A 19388-nucleotide genomic window follows, 5' to 3' on the forward strand; every position below is an offset into this window, starting at 1 on the left:
AGTTCTGTATGGGATTTTTTGTAGTCAGTGAATTTCCTGGGATAGGATATCTGCAAGATTTATGTGAAAACTGCCATAGTATTAATTGATGTACCTGAGGTATCTCTGTGTAGTACACTTGAGCAAACAAGGTAAAAGACATCTTTGCTGTCTGTTGGGTACCATGAAATGCTGTATTTATGGAGTGTGAGGAGAGTATACAGGAGAAAGTAGATTTTCTGAACCAGTTGGAGTCTGTTTTTCATCTTCAGGAACTGCTTATGGAGATTCTGGTTGAGCTAAGTGAAAAGCATAGATTTTGTCTTTCAATGATATATTGATGCCAAGAACTCTTATGAAGGGGCACAAAGATAGATTTGTGTTTATAAGTTAATAAGTCACTATTCCATACTATAATATTTCTTAAAGAGGTGAAATAAATTTGGAAGGAATACCACGTATTCGACACTTGTATTTTCGAGTTTAATTTGTTCCTAATTCTAACTAAGCTATAATTATTACACTAGTTAATATGTGATATAAGTTCTAATTACTCTTTTTATTAGAAAATATTGCACAGTTTTATTTGATTTTATTTGCATTTAGTGAATCAAAATAGTAACTCTGTTATTCTCTTCAAGGCAGTTCATTTGAAATCGTTTGTTGCTAAATATTTTTCATTCTAGTTGAACTAGTTAATTGTTGAAATAGAAACATAATGTGAACTATACTTTTTCAAAGTAAAAGTTTAAAATTTAATTCTATAAATAGAAAATAATGAAGTTGACACTTTGCTTAAGCATGTTGTTGCTGTGATTATGGAAATAAAAGTTTCTAATTGTTAATCATAACAAATATTAATTTCAAATATAATTCAAAATTATACCCATAAGATATGCTACATATTGAGGTACAGATTATTTTCTGGTCAAATGTAGCAAAAAATAAGCTACTATGTTGGGTATACATGGTCATATAAATTTCATAGTAATTTAATGATTACTTTTTTGATCTGGATTATTTTGCATGTCTTGAATGCACAAAATAATTGCTTTAAGCTCTTTAAATTAACTTTAGATTGATGATTTTAAAGACAGATTTATTTTAATGGGAAAAGAGATTTTATTATACTTTTTAATTCTGAATAAAGTTTTATGTTTTTTCCTTAAAGTTACACGAATCTTTATCTTTTATAACTCACTTTAATTTAGGTGGACTTCAGTTTAAATTTTAAGGCTTGTTACCATCGTTGTATTTCATGCTTTCTTTTGCCTGAAATTTCCCATAAGATTTTGTTTCTAAAAGTAATGTTGAGAAAAAATGAAAGAAACTTTTCTTAAATGAATGTTGCCACAGTGATCATTAAAGCTGATAAAACTCATCTGTGGGGAATCTTTCATATTTTGAGTTATATTTTTAAATTTTTTTTAAATGAATAGCCAACACAAATGAAAAATAGGTGATTTGTAAATTATGATTAGTTTTCTTTTATCCTCTGAAAATATGTTGTATTTTATTGACTTTCTAGCAGAAACATTTTAAAACTAAATTAATTTTTAAAATTCATGCTTCATGACCAAGGTGTTTTATAGAACTTAGTATAACAAATATAGTAATAGATAACATTTTTTTTAACTACCAACCAGGCATTTATTTTATGTACTTTATACATATTACCTCATTTGATTTTCACGTAAGTGGTATGAGTTGGGTACTGTTTAATCTTTTCTTTTTTTTACAGATAATAAAACTGAAATACAAAGTTTAAGTAAGTTGGCTAAAATCACACCATTATTTAGTGATAGAGCCAGGATTTGAAAATCACTTGTCTATGCTGATACCTGATTTTTTAATTATTTCATTCTATTGCCTCTCTCATAAATATACATTTAGTATCATTTAAGATTATTATTGTTTTATTATACCATATTATAAACTCTATGCTGAAACATATAATTTTAATATTTATTCACTAATAAGTTTATTAATGAGCAAATATATTGAGCACTGACTATGTGTAAAAGTTAAGAAAATAGGTGTAAATTGATATATTTTCTTTGTTGATTATTGGGTAAAAATAAAAATAAGTGTGTTGTTAATGTGTAAAAGCATATAATTGTTTTTGTTTCCTTATTCATGCAGCTTCTATCTCTGTTATTCTAGTAAAACTTTAATCTGGAAAAATGGTTTCTTCGAGGCCAATAATTTATAAATCATTAATATATAAATTTCAGGTAACACATTTGTAGAAAATATTATTGTAAGTAGATACCGGGAGGTTTTTTTTGTTGTTGTTGTTGTTTTTTCTTGCTGCTTTATTTTCAGTTAATACTGTCTTCTGAAATAAATGAAACTAGTATTGTAAGTTTGAAAGATACTGAACTAATTCAGCATTTTCACACAGGTTTGATTACTGTATTGTGGCTCATGGAGAAATATGCCTGAATTAATTCTTGCTGCCAAATGTTGTCATTGGAACATTAGGAAAAAATAATGAAGTAAAATAAGAGAAAGCTGTAGATATTTTGCTTGTAGAAATGCTTTTCAATATACACTTAGTGAATCCTTTGGATTCCACTAGATGGTGCTAGCTTACTAAATGCTACACAATGCTTAGTACAAAGCTGAAAGGGACTTGGCAGATCTGCCAGTCCAGGCTTCTTAGTTTTACAGATGGAAAAACAGACCTACATAGTTTTCATCTAACTTCTGGCATAGGTGGGACTAGAATCCTCATTTCCTGATTCCTGTTTCAGTATTCTTTTTTTTTTTCTGTACAACCTGTATGATCCTGAAGGGCTTCTGATGGAAATTGAAAATCTCATGTGTAACTCAGCACATATGTACATAGCTGTCAAACATAGCAGTCAGGGAGCAACTAAAGGAGGGAGACCTTACCAAACACTTATTTAGTGAAAACCTTCAGCCTAATCAAAAATCGTTATTTTTGCTGTTCCTTACAGGAAAGGTTCCCCCCCCGACCCACCGCCCCCCCCCCCCCCCCCCCCCGTGGCAGGAGTGTTTTATTAGACCATTGGCTCATTTCTGTGGGAGGAATTCTTTGAAATAGATATTTCTAACAAGTATAGCCAAATGCTAATTTTGCCGCAGGCAATGGCTTTTTGAGGGATGAATGTACTTGACTTCAGTTTTATTTAGTGGGACCTAGAAAACTTTTAATGGGCCACTAAGGAATATATTGAAGCTGTAGACTCAAGAAGATTTAAGCAATTCTGTATTATGTGAAAGGCCTTTGAAAGAGACTGTTGAATGTTTGGGGGTTTTATTTGTTTTATTTTGGATGGGTTGTAGAAGAAATGTCAGAAATTTTGAGTAGGAGAGAATAATTTTCTTAGAGATGTTGAGGAAGTAATGATACTCTAACATAAGTCTTGCTATAGGTCTGTTTTGCTCAATTCTCATCCTTTATTTGACAACAAAGAATTTCTGAGATTAAAAGAGGCAGGGGGTCAATTTATTCTAACTTCCTTTCCATCTAGATTCTGCCTTTTGATCCAGTGCGTTTACTGGATCAAATTACCATTTAATCAGTTGTGTATAGACATTTCTGAGTGTGTATTAATATCCAATTCCTTCTTCAAGTTTTAGCTCAAACATATCTCTTTGAAGCCTTATTTGGTCACTGCAATTACAGTTTACGAACTCCTTGTTTTTATGAGGATGATTGTTAGGAAACAATAACTATTACTTTTAGTACAAACGTGTGAAAGTGTTATACATACTACTGAAAATATTTTAATCCTCCCAATAGTATGAAATCATTCCCATTCCACAAAAAAGGAACAAAGGATTAGAGAAGTTAAATAACTTGTTTATATGTATAGCTATTTTCAAATAGGTATGTGTTACTAAAATGCAGGACTGCCTGCCTCAGGGCCTGTTCATTAGTGATATACCCTGAAGTGAAGTGAAGTGAAAGTCGCTCAGTTGTGTCGACTCTTTGCGACCCCATGGACTGTACAGTCCATGAAATTCTCCAGGCTAGAATACTGGAGTGGGGAGCCTTTCCCTTCTCCAGGGGATCTTCCCAACCCAGGTCTCCTACATTGCACATGGATTCTTTACCAGCTGACCCACAAGGGAAGTCCAGGAATACTGGAGTGGGTAGCTTATCCCTTCTCCAGCGGATCTTCCCAACCCAGGAATCGAACCAGAGTCTCCTGCATTGCAGGTGGATTCTTTACCAGCTGAGCCATCAGGGAAGCCTGAGTGATATATACCATACTGCTTGTTGATTAAATGGGGCACTGGTCCTGTTAGCATAGTCCCAGAGAAAACATGATTTACGTGACTCCTGTGATGATTGTAGATTGCAGACCTTTATTGTCATAGCTTTTTTATTTGCTTTAAATATTTTTACTGTAACACTGGAAAAACACAAATGAATTTTTGTGGACAGACAATTTTTGAGGCCATGCTATCTGGTGCACACAAATTTATAACTGTTATCAGTTCAGTTCAGTCGTTCAGTTGTGTCCGACTCTTTGCAACCCCGTGAATTGCGGGACTCCAGGCCTCCCTGTCCATCACCAACTCCCGGAGTTCACTCAGACTCACATCCATCGAGTTGGTGATGCCATCTAGCCATCTTATCCTCTGTTGTCCCCTTCTCCTCCTGCCCCCAATCCCTCCCAGCATCAGAGTTTTTTCCAATGAGTCAGCTCTTCGCATGAGGTGGCCAAAGTACTGGAGTTTCATTCCTTCCAAAGCATCATTCCTTCCAAAGAAATCCCAGAGCTGATCTCCTTTAGAATGGACTGGTTAGATCTCCTTGCAGTCCAAGGGATTCTCAAGAGTCTTCTCCAACACCACAGTTCAAAAGCATCAATTCTTTGGCACTCAGCTTTCTTCACAGTCCATCTCTCACATCCATACATGACCACTGGAAAAACCATAACCTTGACTAGACAGACCTTTGTTGACAAAGTACTGTCTCTGCTTTTCAATATGCTATCTAGGTGGGTCATAACTTTTCTTCCAAGGAGTAAGCATCTTTTAATTTCATGGCTGCAGTCACCACCTACGGTGATTTTAGAGCCCCCCAAAATAAAGTCTGCCACTATTTCCACTGTTTCTGCATCTATTTCCCATGAAGTGATGGGACCAGATGCCATGATCTTCGTTTTCTGATTATTGAGCTTTAAGCCAACTTTTTCACTCTCCTTTTTCATTTAACTGTTATAGGTTTCTGTTAAATTGACCCATTTTATCATCTTTAATGTCCCTTTTCAACTGTATCAGAGATTTCTTCCTCGGTCTTATGTGCCTGACAAAATAAAACCAGCTTTATTTTGAACTCAGGACTTTTCTGACATTCTTAAAAATTATTGGGAACCTCAGTTAGCTTTCATTTATATGGGTTATATATATCAATATTTACTGTATTAGAAAAAACTGAGATGTTTGTTTTTATTTGTTAATTCATTCAAAGTTTAATAAAGTCTTTGCATTTGTAACAGTTTTAGAATAATAATTGTATTTTTAAACAAAAAAAAATACGATAAGAAGAGGGTCATTGTTACACACATTTGCAAATCTCTTTAATGTCTAACTTAAGACAGCTGGATTTCCGTGTGTCCTTCTGCATTCAATTTGCTACAATATCACACCTCATGTAGCCTCTGGAAAGCTCCACTATACACTCTTGAGCAAATGGGAGTAGAAAAGACAAATGGCCTCTTAGAATTTTTATGAAAACAGGTTTAACTCCATGAAATCCTTAAGAAGTATCTCTGGATGGGGACACTGAACCACACTTTGAGAACTGCTGTTTTAATGTTTACATAATACATCTTTCTCTAACCTTTCACTTACAGCGTTTCTACAAGTTCTCTTCTTGGAATTTTTGTACTATACCAGAAAAATGTGTTGTTTTGTTATTGTTTTGGCTAAAATGCCAGACAAATTCAGTTTGATTTGTAGCTTTTAAGTCCCTGATAGTGTAATCAATAATTAAGTATAATTATTGAGATATTTGAGATTCAATTACTCTATTACTATTTGATTCTATTTGTTCTTCTTGTTCTGCTTGTTTCCCCTCTTTACTTGCCTTCTTTTGCTCTTGCTGAGGATTTAAATTATTCTATTTTTCTTTTATATTTTCAGGTTTATATTATTTTAGTATTCTTTTGGCTTAGCATAGATGTTATATCATTCCTTCTTTCTCTACCAAATCTAAGTTTATTTACCACCTTCCTCTTTATTCCAAGGCAATTCTAGGATCTTAGAAAATTTAATTTGTTCCCTCCCAACTTAATGTACTATCAGTGAGTTATTAACTCTGCGTGCATATATATGTGTCTATATGTGTGTTTTGAATGCCTTAAGACAACATTATTTTATATAGTCAGTATCATTTGGATTTTCCAAATTTGCTGACATGTTGAATGCAGCACTTTAATAGCATCATCATTTAGGAATTTAAATAGTTCTGCTGGAATTCTATCACCTCCATTAGCTTTATTGGCAACAGTGCTTCCTAAGATCATGGCATCTGGTCCCATCACTTCATGGGAAATAGATGGGAAACAGTGGAAACAGTGTCAGACTTTATTTTTGGGGGCTCAAAAATCACTGCAGATGGTGACTACAGCCATGAAATTAAAAGATGCTTACTCCTTGGAAGAAAAGTTGTGACCCACCTAGATAACATATTGAAAAGCAGAGACATTGCTTTGCCAACCAAGGTCCGTCTAGTCAAGGCTATGGTTTTTCCAGTAGTCATGTATGGATGTGAGAGTTGGACTGTGAAGAAAGCTGAGCGCCAAAGAATTGACGCTTTTGAACTGTGGTGTTGGAGAGGACTCTTGAGAATCCCTTGGACTGCAAGGAGATCCAACCAGTCCATTCTAAAGGAGATCAGCTCTGGGATTTCTTTGGAAGGAATGATGCTAAAGCTGAAACTCCAGTACTTTGGCCATCTCATGCAAAGAGTTGACTCATTGGAAAAGACTCTGATGGTGGGAGGGATTGGGGGCAGGAGGAGAAGGGGACGGCAGAGGATGAGATGGCTGGATGGCATCACTGACTCGATGGATGTGAGTTTGAGTGAACTCCGGGAGTTGGTGATGGACATGGAGGTCTGGCATGCTGCGATTTATGGGGTTACAAAGAGTCAGACACGACTGAGCAACTGAATTTAACTGAACTGGAGGCCCACTTGACTTTGCACTCCGCGATGTCTGGCTCTGAGGAGAGACTACACTGTCGTGGTTATCCACGTCATAAAGATCTTCTTTTGGTACAACTTTTCTGTGTATTCTTTCCATCTCCTCTTGCTGTCTTCTGCTTCTGTTATGTCTTTACAATTTCCGTCCTTTATTGTGGCCATCTTTGGATGAAATGTTGCTTTGATATTTCCAGTTTTCTTGGAGAGATCTCTAGTGTTTCCCTTTCTGTTGTTTTCCTCTATTTCTTTGCATTGTTCATTGTTCGTGCTAGTAAGGTTATGCTCAAAATTTTCCAAGCTAGGCTTCAGAATTACATGAACCAAGAACTTCCAGATGATCAATCTCAGTTTAGAAAAAGAGGAACCAGAGATCAAATTGTCAACATTTGCTGGATCATGGAGAAAGCAAGGGAATTCCAGGAAAAACCTCTAGCTCTGTTTCATTGACTAAAGTCTTTCACTGTGTGAATCATAACAAACTGTGGCAAACTCTTAAAGAGATGAGAGTACAGTATCCTGCATCCTGAGAAACCTGTATGTGGGTCAAGAAGCAACAGTTAGAATCCACTATGGAACAACTGACTAGTTCAGGATTGAGAAAGGAGTATGACAAGGCTAGGTGTCACCCTGTTTGTTTAACTTATATGCAGAGCACATCATGCAAAATGCTGGGCTGTATGATTTACAAGCTGGAATCAAGATTGCTGGGAGAAATATCAGATAAGCAGATGATACCACTCTAATGGCAATAAGTAAAGAGGAACTATAGAGCCTCTTGATGAGGGTGAAGCAGGAAAGTGAAAAAGCTGGCTTAAAACTCAATATTAAAACAAACAAACAAACCACTAAGATCATGGCATCTGGTCCCATCACTTCATGGCAAATAGAAGGGAAAAGGGTAGAGCAGTGACAGATTTCCTCTCCGTGGGCTCTAAAATCGCTGTGGATGGTGACTGCAGCCATGAAATTAGATGCTTCTTGGCAGGAAAGCTATGACAAACCTAGACAGTGTTAAAAAGCAAAGACATGATTTTGCCAACAAAGGTCTATGTAGTCAATGCTATGTGTGGTCTTTCCAGTAGTCATGTATGGATGTGAAAGCTGCACAATAATGAAGGCAGAGCACTGAAGAATTGATGCCTTTGAACTCTGGTGCTGGAGAAGACTCTTGAAAGTCCCTTGGACTGCAAGGAGATCAAACCAGTAGATTTAGGAAATCAACCTTGAATACTGTTTGGAAGGACTAACTATGATGCTGAAGCTCCAATACTTTGGCCACCTGATGCAAACAGCTAACTCACTGGAAAAGACCCTGATGCTGGGAAAGATTGAAGGCAGGAGAAGAGGGCAACAGATGACAAGACGGTTGGATGGCATCAATGGACAGGAACATGGGCAGACTCCAGGAGTTGGTGAGAGACAAGGAAGCCTGGCATGCTGTAGTCCATGGTGTCACGAAAAATTGGACATGACTTGGCAACTGAAAAACACCAATGAAAGTCACTTTTTAAACCTTTCCATCGGTCTTTATTCTACCTTTTGTCTGTGATATCCCTTTCCCCTGAAGACCATGCATGCGCACGCACGCGCACACACGCACACCCCACATCTGCGTGTATGTATTTTGAGATACCTACTTGTCATCTGATGTGCATTTGCTACATTGTGATTGTATCCTATTTCATCGTGGTTTTCCTTGCCTAGGTTCATGTGCAACAACCTCATTGTTGGTCCTTGGAAGAAAAAAATATTTCCCCTTTAAAGACTTTTTTTTTTTTGGCCATTGTTTTCATCAGTTTACTCTGATATTCCTACTGTAGTGACTTTCCCTGCTTGAATCCACTGTCCTCTGAAACCAGTGGTTTGGCATCTTTATTCAGTCATGAAAATTTCTGAGCTATCATTTCTTTATATAAATATATAGATGTAGATATATATTCCCTCTGTATTCTATAACCCGCTTTATATTTTATAATTCTCTGACATTTCCCTTGCATCTCTGTGTGCCATTCTGGATGTTTCCTTGTGACTCAAATTATAGTTCACTAATTCTCTCTTTAGCTGTGTCTAATATAACGTGCGATCCATTCATAAAAGTCTTGTTTGTAGTTATATAGGTTTTCAAGTTTAAAACTTTTATTTGGTTCTTTGGTTTAGAATTCAATTCACATTTTATAGTACCTCACACATAAGTTTTACATTTTAATTTTCTTTAATAGGCTCAGCAGAGTTTTGATAATTTCTGTGTCTGGTAACTCTATTATCTGGATACCTTGTGGATAGTTTCGACTATATGTTGTTTTCTGGCTCTGTCTTCACCTGATGTTATCCCACTGTTTAGTTTTTTTGTTATTTTAAAGTCAGAGAATACTAAGAAAAACAAAACTACAGAATCATTTTGAGGCGATTATATTATTATTTTTTTCTCCAGCAGTCTTTGCTGTTTAAAGCTACAAGCATTAGCAATTTCTGTTCAGCTAAGTCCATATTTTGGTATTGGTATTATTTAATCTGGGCTTCAGTACCTTGGGAACTATTCTATATTTGCATTAATGTGTAGCACATGGAGGTCCTAACCATACATAAGGCAGGGATTCTTAGTCCTCTTTTGCTGAGAAGAGATGTGAGGTCAATTTTGATCCCCTGGTGCTACAAGCTTTCCTTTTTCAGATTAATCGATATCCTGAATGATATCCATGTGTTCACCTCATCTCTTCTGGAACTTAATCCTCTTATTCTACATAATATCATTTATTCTTATGTGCCTTCAGCTATGTTTATATTTTTTTATCATTACCTAGTACATTGTTACTGTAAACAGAATGTCTTTGCTACATTTTCTATTTTGCCCCTTCTCCCCTCAGGTCTTCTTTTGACTTACTTGGTATTTCCCTCCTCATTTCCTCCTTTCTTCCTCAATTGTTTTATAGTTATATACTTTATTAATTTAGTGGTAACCAAAGAAATTATAAAATACACTCAGTTTATCTCAAGTTAATTGATTTTTCAGAATTTTAAGTGTATTTTTATTGAACCCTTTAAGATATATAATTATGGGTATTTTATACAGTCAGTGTTTGCACGTATTTGCCCATGTTTATTGCTTTTATGCCCTTTATTCTTTTCTTCATTTAAGATCTTGAATCACCTTCATTCTTCATGATACAGATACTTTAAAAATTTTTCCTTAAGAAGAGAACCAGTTTGTGGAAGATTCCGTTTTTCTGTAAATGAATATACTTAATGTTTATTGTTGAATTATAATTTAACTGGGTGTATTTTTCTAAATTGAATTTCATTTTCTTTCAATAATCTATAAATATTATTTTATTACTTTTTAAATTTCAATGTTGCTTTAAGAAGTCAGCTCTTAAATTTCTGAAAATTTGAGCATATTTCCCATGTCTTTTCAAGTATTTTTTCTTGTTATTCATGTTATGAATTTGTATTCTGATGTGTCTAGACATCGGTTTCTTTTTAATTCATCCTTCTGGGGTCTAATGAAATTATTGAACTTGTGACTTTCACTTTTGAAGTTTATCTGTTAGTCATTATCTCTTCAAAAGTCATCTTCCTCATTTTGTTGGAGTACTTCATATACACTACATCTTCTGACTCCTGTCTCCACATTTCCTATATTCTATCTTTCTGTCTTTCTTTACTTCCTCTAGTTAATTTCTATACATCCCAATTAATAATTTCTAATTTACTGTTAATCCTAGTCATTGAGTTTTTATTTTGAGTTAATTCTGATTTTCGTGTGGGTCTAGCTTTGCTGGAATTTGTTATTGCTGATAACTCTTACGGCATCTTATTTCTTTGTGTATTTCATGTGCTTTTTTGTCACCTGTTTATTTCCCTTAGGACTTAAACTTTGTGTTTTTTCCTAGTTATGAGATTAAAGTTTGTCCTTTAGAGACTTCTTCAGATTCCAAAGGACAGAAGTAATATAGAATCATTTGTGCTACATCTTTGGTGGAAGTTTTCTGCTCACCATTATTGTGAATTTGAATTGCAAACTTATGGGAGAGTCATCTTGTGTTTATTATTTTAAAGGGAGGACTGTTTCCCTTTTTCACTGAATATTGAGGTTTTGAGATAGGTAGTTTAATTTCCTGTCTTCTGGTTGGGTATAGCTGATTGGGATCCCAGTTTACTTGGGGTTGTCTGTCATACTTGCTTACTATTGGTGAATTTTAAGTTTTGTTTCCTCAAATTGTGAGGCTATAGAAATTGATCTTCATATTCATCAGATTTAATAAGTTTTCTCACTCTGAAAACTTGCTTTGCCATTCTTCTTACTTCTCTTTGCCTACCATATCTATTCAGATTTTGGACTGGGAATTCTTCCTTAACAGCTCATTTGGAAACCCTTTAAAAAAATGTAGTTACTGTTTTTAGTTATTTTCAAGGCTAAAGATCTCACTATCTGAACAGAAAATTCTGGAAATGAAATTTTGTATTTTTTTCTAACTTTTAATCTACACAATCTTATTTTCCACAAATTGTAATATAAAGTGATAAAATAACAATCCATATTCCCACCATCCAGATATAGCCAGTATTGATGAACTTTCTAGATTGTTTTTTATCCATTTAAAAAATCACTATTGTAATATTGTTTTGAAATTAGCTTTATTCACTTAACATTAAATTGCGAATAATTGTCCATGTCATATTTTTTTAAATTCTAGTTGAATTTATCAATTAAATGATACTTGAGCAGATATTCTTTCTATATTCATTTTCTATTTCCATGAGGACACAACCCAGTCTTAGGACTGTACAAGAAGTTATGAATTTTATATTATAAGTAAAGCTATTTTTAGAAAAACAGATTTTCATATTTATAATAGAAATGTGAAAACTATAAATAATTTATATATGTTAACAGAAAAGATATATCATGCCTATTATTTCAGGAAATTAGAAAAAATTATCACATATAACTATTAAGAAAATAAAAACTATAATAAGCATAGCTAATGCCTGAATAGAGATTCAAAACTCTTTGAGGAATAGCAAATGTAAAATGGTAAACAAAATGACCTGCTTTATGAAGAAGATATGTTATACAAAAAATGTGATCAAAATATGAAATCTCTTGAATGAACACTATCTGTAACAATTCAGGCAGTGATGCCTACTTTTTCTATGTAAATGAATCTACTTAGGATAAAGATTAAAGAAGGTTTAGATAATTAAGTAAAGTTTAATTAAATATTAAAAATGTTTAATAAAACCTATGATTATTAAAGTATATGTAAAATGATGTGCTCAGGGCATATATTTTTTATTCTAATAGTGAAGTAACAGTTTATTGTTTTTGTTTAGTCCTTAAGTTGTGTCTGACTCTTTTACAACCCCATAGACTGTAGCCCACCAGGCTTCTCTGTCCATGGGATTTCCCAGGCAAGAATACTGGAGTGGGTTGCTATTTCCTTCTCCAGGGGAACTTCCGAACACAGGGATCAAATCTGCATCTCCTGCACTGGCAGGTGGATACTTTACCACTGAACGACCTGAGAAAACCTCATGGACATTGCTCCATTGCATTTTGATATGTTTGTTTCTGCGGTTAAACTAGAGGTTAACTTGATTTTACTCCTTCATAACTGGTTTCTGCTCAACTACCTGAATAATATATCCTTTGTCCTTGATTAATAAATTCGGCAAGACATCTTATTGTCAGTAAACTCACATAAGTTTTTCTTAGAATATAATGTTTTTAAACTATAGATTTTTCTTCCTTCATTTCTGGAAAAAATTTTTTAAATAAATTTGAAATCTTTTTTTGCTTGGTTCTATTTCTCAATCATAGATGATCCATATTTTGGTTGACTTTGTCAGGTCTGTTTTTATCTAATTAATGTAATCTATGTCATTTTATCTTTGCTTCTAAATATTTTATTCTCAGTGTGGCTGTCTCTTCTTTGTGAGCCATCCAATCTTTAGCTCTCTGTCCTGTGCACTGGTTTTTCCAAATGATTTATCACTTCTGTTATGGTGCTATTTTGGTCCATTTGTTTACCTACCTCTGTTATTTTAGTGTATTTGCATTCTCATTACATCAAATTTCTTTAAATGTTCTTTCCTAGCCCCAAACATTTTCAACATATCTTCTTCTGTCTCATGTTTTCTTCAGAGCAGGATCCCTACTGTATTAGTTACATATTTTTCTGAAGCAAAGTGTCTCCAAATTTAGCAGTTTAAAACCGCAGACATTTATTACCTCCTGTTTTCTGTGGATCAGGTACCTGGAATTGGCCTGGTTGGGTGGCTCTGGCTCAGGGTTTCTCTTGAGGTTGCAGTGAAGCGGTGTCACTGGGCTGCCATCATCTCGAGGCTCAGTGAGGCTGAAAGGTCTACTTTCCATCTCACATTCACATGGCTGTTGGCAGACCTCAGTACATATTTTTCAGATGATTTCCTTTTCTTCATTAGGCATACACACACACAGGCACAAGTGCACATCTTCCCCACCCTCCCGCATTGTTAGCAGTTAGGCCAGTGTTTTATACATCCTGCCAAATCTCTTTTGCCATTTCACTAAATTTCCTCTAAAATTTTGATCTTGAAATCTAACAGATATGCCCTCCTGTCTATAAACTGTGTTCCCACAATTTGGCTGTATAGCAAACCCTTCTAATGATTGATAGCATCAGTTTTTTCTCATTTTTGTTCAGTCCAACAACCATTTGGTGATAGTGGTAGTCAGAATTAAATATAGAATAACAATTCTATTCAGTACTTGCTCTGATTTTTTAAAAAATGTTGTTTTTTAAAATTATTAAATGTTGTTTTTTAAATTATTATAGAATAAGTACATTCTCATTTAAGAGGAGAAGGAAATGGCAACCCACTCCAGTATTCTTGCCTGGAGAATCCCATGGACAGAGGAACCTGGTGGATTACAGTCCATGGGGTCACACAGAGTCAGACATAGCTGAGTGACTAACACTTTCACATTTAAGAATTAAAACATAGAGAAGTATACAATGTATACAGTTTAACTTCTCTCTGTCTGCTTCTTCTATTCTCTTTCTTATTTTGAGGAGTAACCACTATTTACAGTTGCTTACAAATCAATCTAGGCCTTGTTCAATGTAATACAATCATAAAGGTGTATATTTAATATGAGGTATACTCAATAGCTAAAATCCTATGTATGCAACTTGGATTTTACACGCAAAAATACATCATGGCCATTCTTCTAGACTAGTTCATATTGAAGGTTATACATATTCATTTTATAGATGCTCCATGATTTATTTGGGCTTCCCTTGTGGCTCAGCTGGTAAAGAATCCACCTGGGTTTGATCCCTGGGTTAGGAAAATTCCCTGGAGAAGAAAAAGGCTATCCACTCCAGTTCTGGCCTGGAGAATTCCATGGACTATATAGTCCATGATGTCACAAAGAGTTGGACATGACTGAGTGACTTTCATGTCATAATTTATTTTACTTTTCTCTTACTGATAGACATTTAACTTTTATCCATTTCTTTGCCTTTAAAATAATATGGCAAGGAATCTCTCTATATGTTACTTCATAGTTGTGTGTGTGCTACTATATAATTGATTCCTAGAAGTAGACCTGCTCAAACATTCCTTAGTATCTGAGGCTTGAAATCATGATGATTTCTCCAGATTGGAATCTCTGACAATCTCTATGGACAAGTGTACCTTCTCTGTATATTGATAGAGAATCATGGCATCTTAATATCTGAAATCAGCTGATTTGTTGTTGTTTGGTCACTCAGCTGTGTCCAGCTCTCTACAACCCCATGGACTACAGCACACAGGCTTCCCAGTCCTTCACCATCTGCCAGAGTTTGCTCAGACTCATGTCCATTGAGTCCACGATGCCAACCATGAGATCCAATGATCTCATCCTCTGTCATCCCCTTCTCTTCCTGCCTTTAGTCTTTCTCAGCATCAGGGTCTTTTCCGATGAGTCAGCTCTTCCCGTCAGGTGGCCAAAGTATTGGAGCGGCAGCGTCAGCATCAGTCTAATTAGCTGATGAGCTTTAATTCTTCCTAGCCTAACATGTCACACCCTGATTGTCGTTTCTCACATATTCAGGCAGCCCTGAGTGGTATCGTCAAGGAACAGCCAGGAGGTCAGCTTATTAGAATGAACCAAGAGAAGGGGATAGTAGAGGGTTAGTTCAGAGATGGGGTATTGTGGGCCATTTTAAGGACTCTGAAAGGTCTTCTCGCCATTATTAAATATCTAAAAAGCAGTCGACACTCACTGTCTCCCTTCCACTACACTGTCTCTTTCCATTACTCCATGGGGACCTCCAGCAAAATTCTTCTGCTGCATCATCACTTGCCAAGGCAGTGGCCTTTTTCTCCTCATTTACCCACTCTGGCTCACACTGTCGACTGTATATAATTTAGTGTAAATAGAAATACCTTTGATAATTGTAAAATGTATACTTATTCATCACTGCCATCAGCACAGAACCTCATTTGCCTTTTCTTTTCCCAATTATTCTCCTGCTTTATGTGCTGTTTCCTTTTACTTTTAGCTTTTGTGCCAGATTATTTGCCTTTCTTCAGTGTGTAAACTAATGTTTCATACTTGGTTCTCCACTTAGGTGACCATTGAAAAGTTTCACAAGTACATTCCCCGCTCTAAATGAGCTAATAGAAAATCCTGTTCTTGATTAGCTCTGAAAAACTTAAGAGCAATGTGCATGGCTTTTAAAAATATTAAGCTTATGGAAGTAGATTGCTTAAGGCATTTAAATATTTGATAAAGGACATTTTATTTTATACAACTACAAATTAATATTAATTAGCATTTTTGATTGAAATGACTTATTTTCTTGAGCAGGTTAATTGATGTTCAGTTCAGTTCAGTTCAGTCACTCAGTCATGTCCGACTCTTTGCAACCCCATGAACCGCAGCATGCCAGGCCTCCCTGTCCATCACTAATTCCTGGAGCTTACCCAAACTCATGTCCATTGAGTCGATGATGCCATCCAACCATCTCATCCTCTGTCGTCCCCTTCTCCTTCTGCCCTCAATCTTTCCCAGCATCAGGGTCTTTTCAAATGAGTCAGTTCTTCACATCAGGTGGCCAAAGTATTGGAGTTTCAGGTTCAGCATCAGTCCTTCCAATGAATACCCAGGACTGATTTCCTTTAAGATGGACTGGCTGGATCTTCTTGCAGTCCAAGGTACTCTCAAAAGTCTTCTCCAACACCACAGTTAAAATCATCAGTTTCTTGGCACTCAGCTTTCTTTATAGTCCAACTCTCACAACCATACATGACTACTGGAAAAACCATAGTTTGACTAGACAGACCTTTTTTGGCAAAGTAATGTCTCTGCCTTTTAATATGCTATCTAGGTTGGTCATAACTTTCCTTCCAAGGAGTAAGTGTCTTTTAATTTCATGGCTGCAATCACCATCTGCAGTGATTTTGGAGCCCAGAGAAACAGCCACTGTTTCCCCATCTATTTCCCATGAAGTGATGGGACCAGATGCCATGATCTTCATTTTCTGAATGTCGAGCTTTAAGCCAACTTTTTCACTCTCCTCTTTCACTTTCATCAAGGGGCTTTTTAGTTCCTCTTCACTTTCTGCCATAAGGGTGGTGTCATCTGCATATCTGAGGTTATTGATTTTTCTCCGGGCAGTCTTGATTCCAGCTTGTGCTCTTCCAGCCCAGCATTTCTCATGATGTACTCTATATAAAAGTTAAATAAACAGGGTGACAATACACAGCCTTGATGTACGCCTTTTCCTGTTTGGAACCAGTCTGTTGTTCCATGTCCAGGTCTAACTGTTGCTCCCTGACCTACATATAGGTTCCTCAAGAGGCAGGTCAGGTTGTCTGGTATTCCCATCGCTTTCAGAATTTTCCAGTTTATTTCGATCCACACAGTCAAAGGCTTTGGCATAGTCAATAAAGCAGAAATAGATGTTTTTCTGGAACTCTCTTGCTTTTTCCATGATCCAGCGGATGCTGGAAATTTGATCTCTGGTTCCTCTGCCTTTTCTAAAACCAGCTTGAACATTGGGAAGTTCATGGTTCATGTATTGGTGAAGCCTGGCTTGGCGAATTCTGAGCATTACTTTACTAGTGTGTGAGATGAGTGCAATTGTGTGGTAGTTTGAGCATTCTTTGGCATTGCCTTTATTTGGGATTGGAATGAAAAGTGACCTTTTCCAGTCCTGTGGCCACTGCTGAGCTTTCCAAATTTGCTGGCATATTGAGTACAGCACTTTCACAGCATCATCTTTCAGAATTTGAAATAGCTCCACTGGAATTCCATTACCTCCACTAGCTTTGTTCGTAGTGATGCTTCCTAAGGCCCACTTGACTTCACATTCCAGGATGTCTGGCTCTAGTTGAGTGATCACATCATCATGATTATCTGGTTCATGAAGATCTTTTTTGTACAGTTCTTCTGTATATTATTGCCACCTCTTCTTAATATTTTCTGCTTCTGTTAGTAGATATGATTACAAGGAATTCTAAACTGAAGTATTTTCTGGTTCATCAGATTTTAAATTTGCTCAGTCATGTCCAACTCTTTGCAACCAGCCCATGGAATTCTTCCAGGCCAGAATACTGGAGTGGGTAGCCGTTCCCTTCTCCAGGGGATCTTCCCAACCCAGGTATTGAACCCAGGTCTCCCGCATTGCAGTCAGATTCTTTACCAGCTGAGCCACAAGGGAAGCCCAAGAATACTGGACTGGGTAGCCTGTCCCTTCTCCAGCAGATCTTCCCATCCCAGGAATTGAATCAGGGTCTCCTGCATTGCAGGCAGATTCTTTACCAACTGAGCTATGAGGGAAGCCCATATTGAGGCTAATATATATTTATTATTGTATGTTATATATTATTTCTAATACCTTGGAGTTGATAACATATAGTTCATTCATTTTAGTCAAATATCTTATAGGGCAGAATAATTCAGTCCTTGATAACATCAGATAATAATTTTCTCTTGGTCATAATTGCTATTTTATATTACAGGAAAATGCCATTACATTAATTCTAAATAAGAATTTTTAAAAGTACAAAAATGTCTGAATTAAAATTTGAGTCTTTGTTTTGTTCCTTTGTGTCTTCTATGCCTTTTCCTGCTTCTCTTAGGTATTGCAAAATTTTTCATCATGTGAAAATTTACATTTTAGCATAAAATTTTTATGAGAAATAATCATCCATAACATTAAGTTGCTTATTTTACTCCAACTATTAGATATACTGTAATTAAAGAAAATATTCTTAATTCGTATCTTTGTGAAGTATTTTTACAATACACTCAGAATTCAAGTTATTATACTATCTGAATTTTTAAAAAATGATACAGAGAATTAAGTTTTCTCATGTAATCTTAGTAATATTACTGGATTCCTCCTTTTATTTATCCACTGTGGATATAAACAAACCATCTGCCCTTTCTGTAAATCACAGTATATAATAAAAGGAATAAATCTTGGATTAAATGATTTAAATTCTTTCAGGAAAAATTAATTACATATATTCCCAATTTTAATTTGTATTCACAATTATGTTTCTTTTAAGATGATCTTTTAATTTATTATCATATAACATTTTTGGTAGAAAAACTATTTCATCATTTATTTGAAAAAGTTATTTTGTGCAGGCTTGACAAAAAATCAGAATGAGGTTCAGTTCCCTAATGTCTAGTTCAGTGACTCCCATCTGCATGATACTCGCAGAAGACATTCTGCTTACTAGTACTTACCCTAAACCTTAAATGATATTTCCAGTTTCTGGAAATGCCTGTTTTATATAACATAGTAGTAGCTACAGAGAACTGTAGCTATATAGTCAAATGTTCACTCTAAATAAATTTTTAAAATATTTTTAATATCTTCCATGAAATTTTTACAGACTTCCTTAGCATCTCTTTCCAGTGATGACTTTCTCTTTTTTTTGACTTATTTAAACAACCTTCTCAGTTTTTTTCTTTATAGTCACTGAGCTATAGTCTAATCTAAGTCTCCTCGGATATTTTTTAGATGGAAATCATTGATTTTAAGTTTATTTGTGTAAAAAGGAGGCCACTGTCACAATCTTATAATACTAGAAAAATATACTAATATTTTATTGATATTAATACATTATACCTACTTCATTAGTGAATCTAAGGTAGATATTTCAATGGTATGAAAATTACATTTTATTAAGATATAACCAACTTAACCAAACATTCAAAAGTCAAAGACTC

General features: G+C 35.3%; 1 protein-coding gene across 4 annotated transcripts in view; it reads left to right on the forward strand.

Moving 5' to 3' along the window:
* Window positions 1-19388, forward strand: part of LRRIQ1 (leucine rich repeats and IQ motif containing 1) — a 230321-nt gene that overhangs the window by 50209 nt on the left and 160724 nt on the right. The window lies entirely within an intron of this gene.

The sequence above is a fragment of the Ovis aries genome, chromosome 3 (genome assembly GCF_016772045.2).
Source record: "Ovis aries strain OAR_USU_Benz2616 breed Rambouillet chromosome 3, ARS-UI_Ramb_v3.0, whole genome shotgun sequence".
Classification (NCBI taxonomy): Eukaryota; Metazoa; Chordata; class Mammalia; order Artiodactyla; family Bovidae; genus Ovis; species Ovis aries.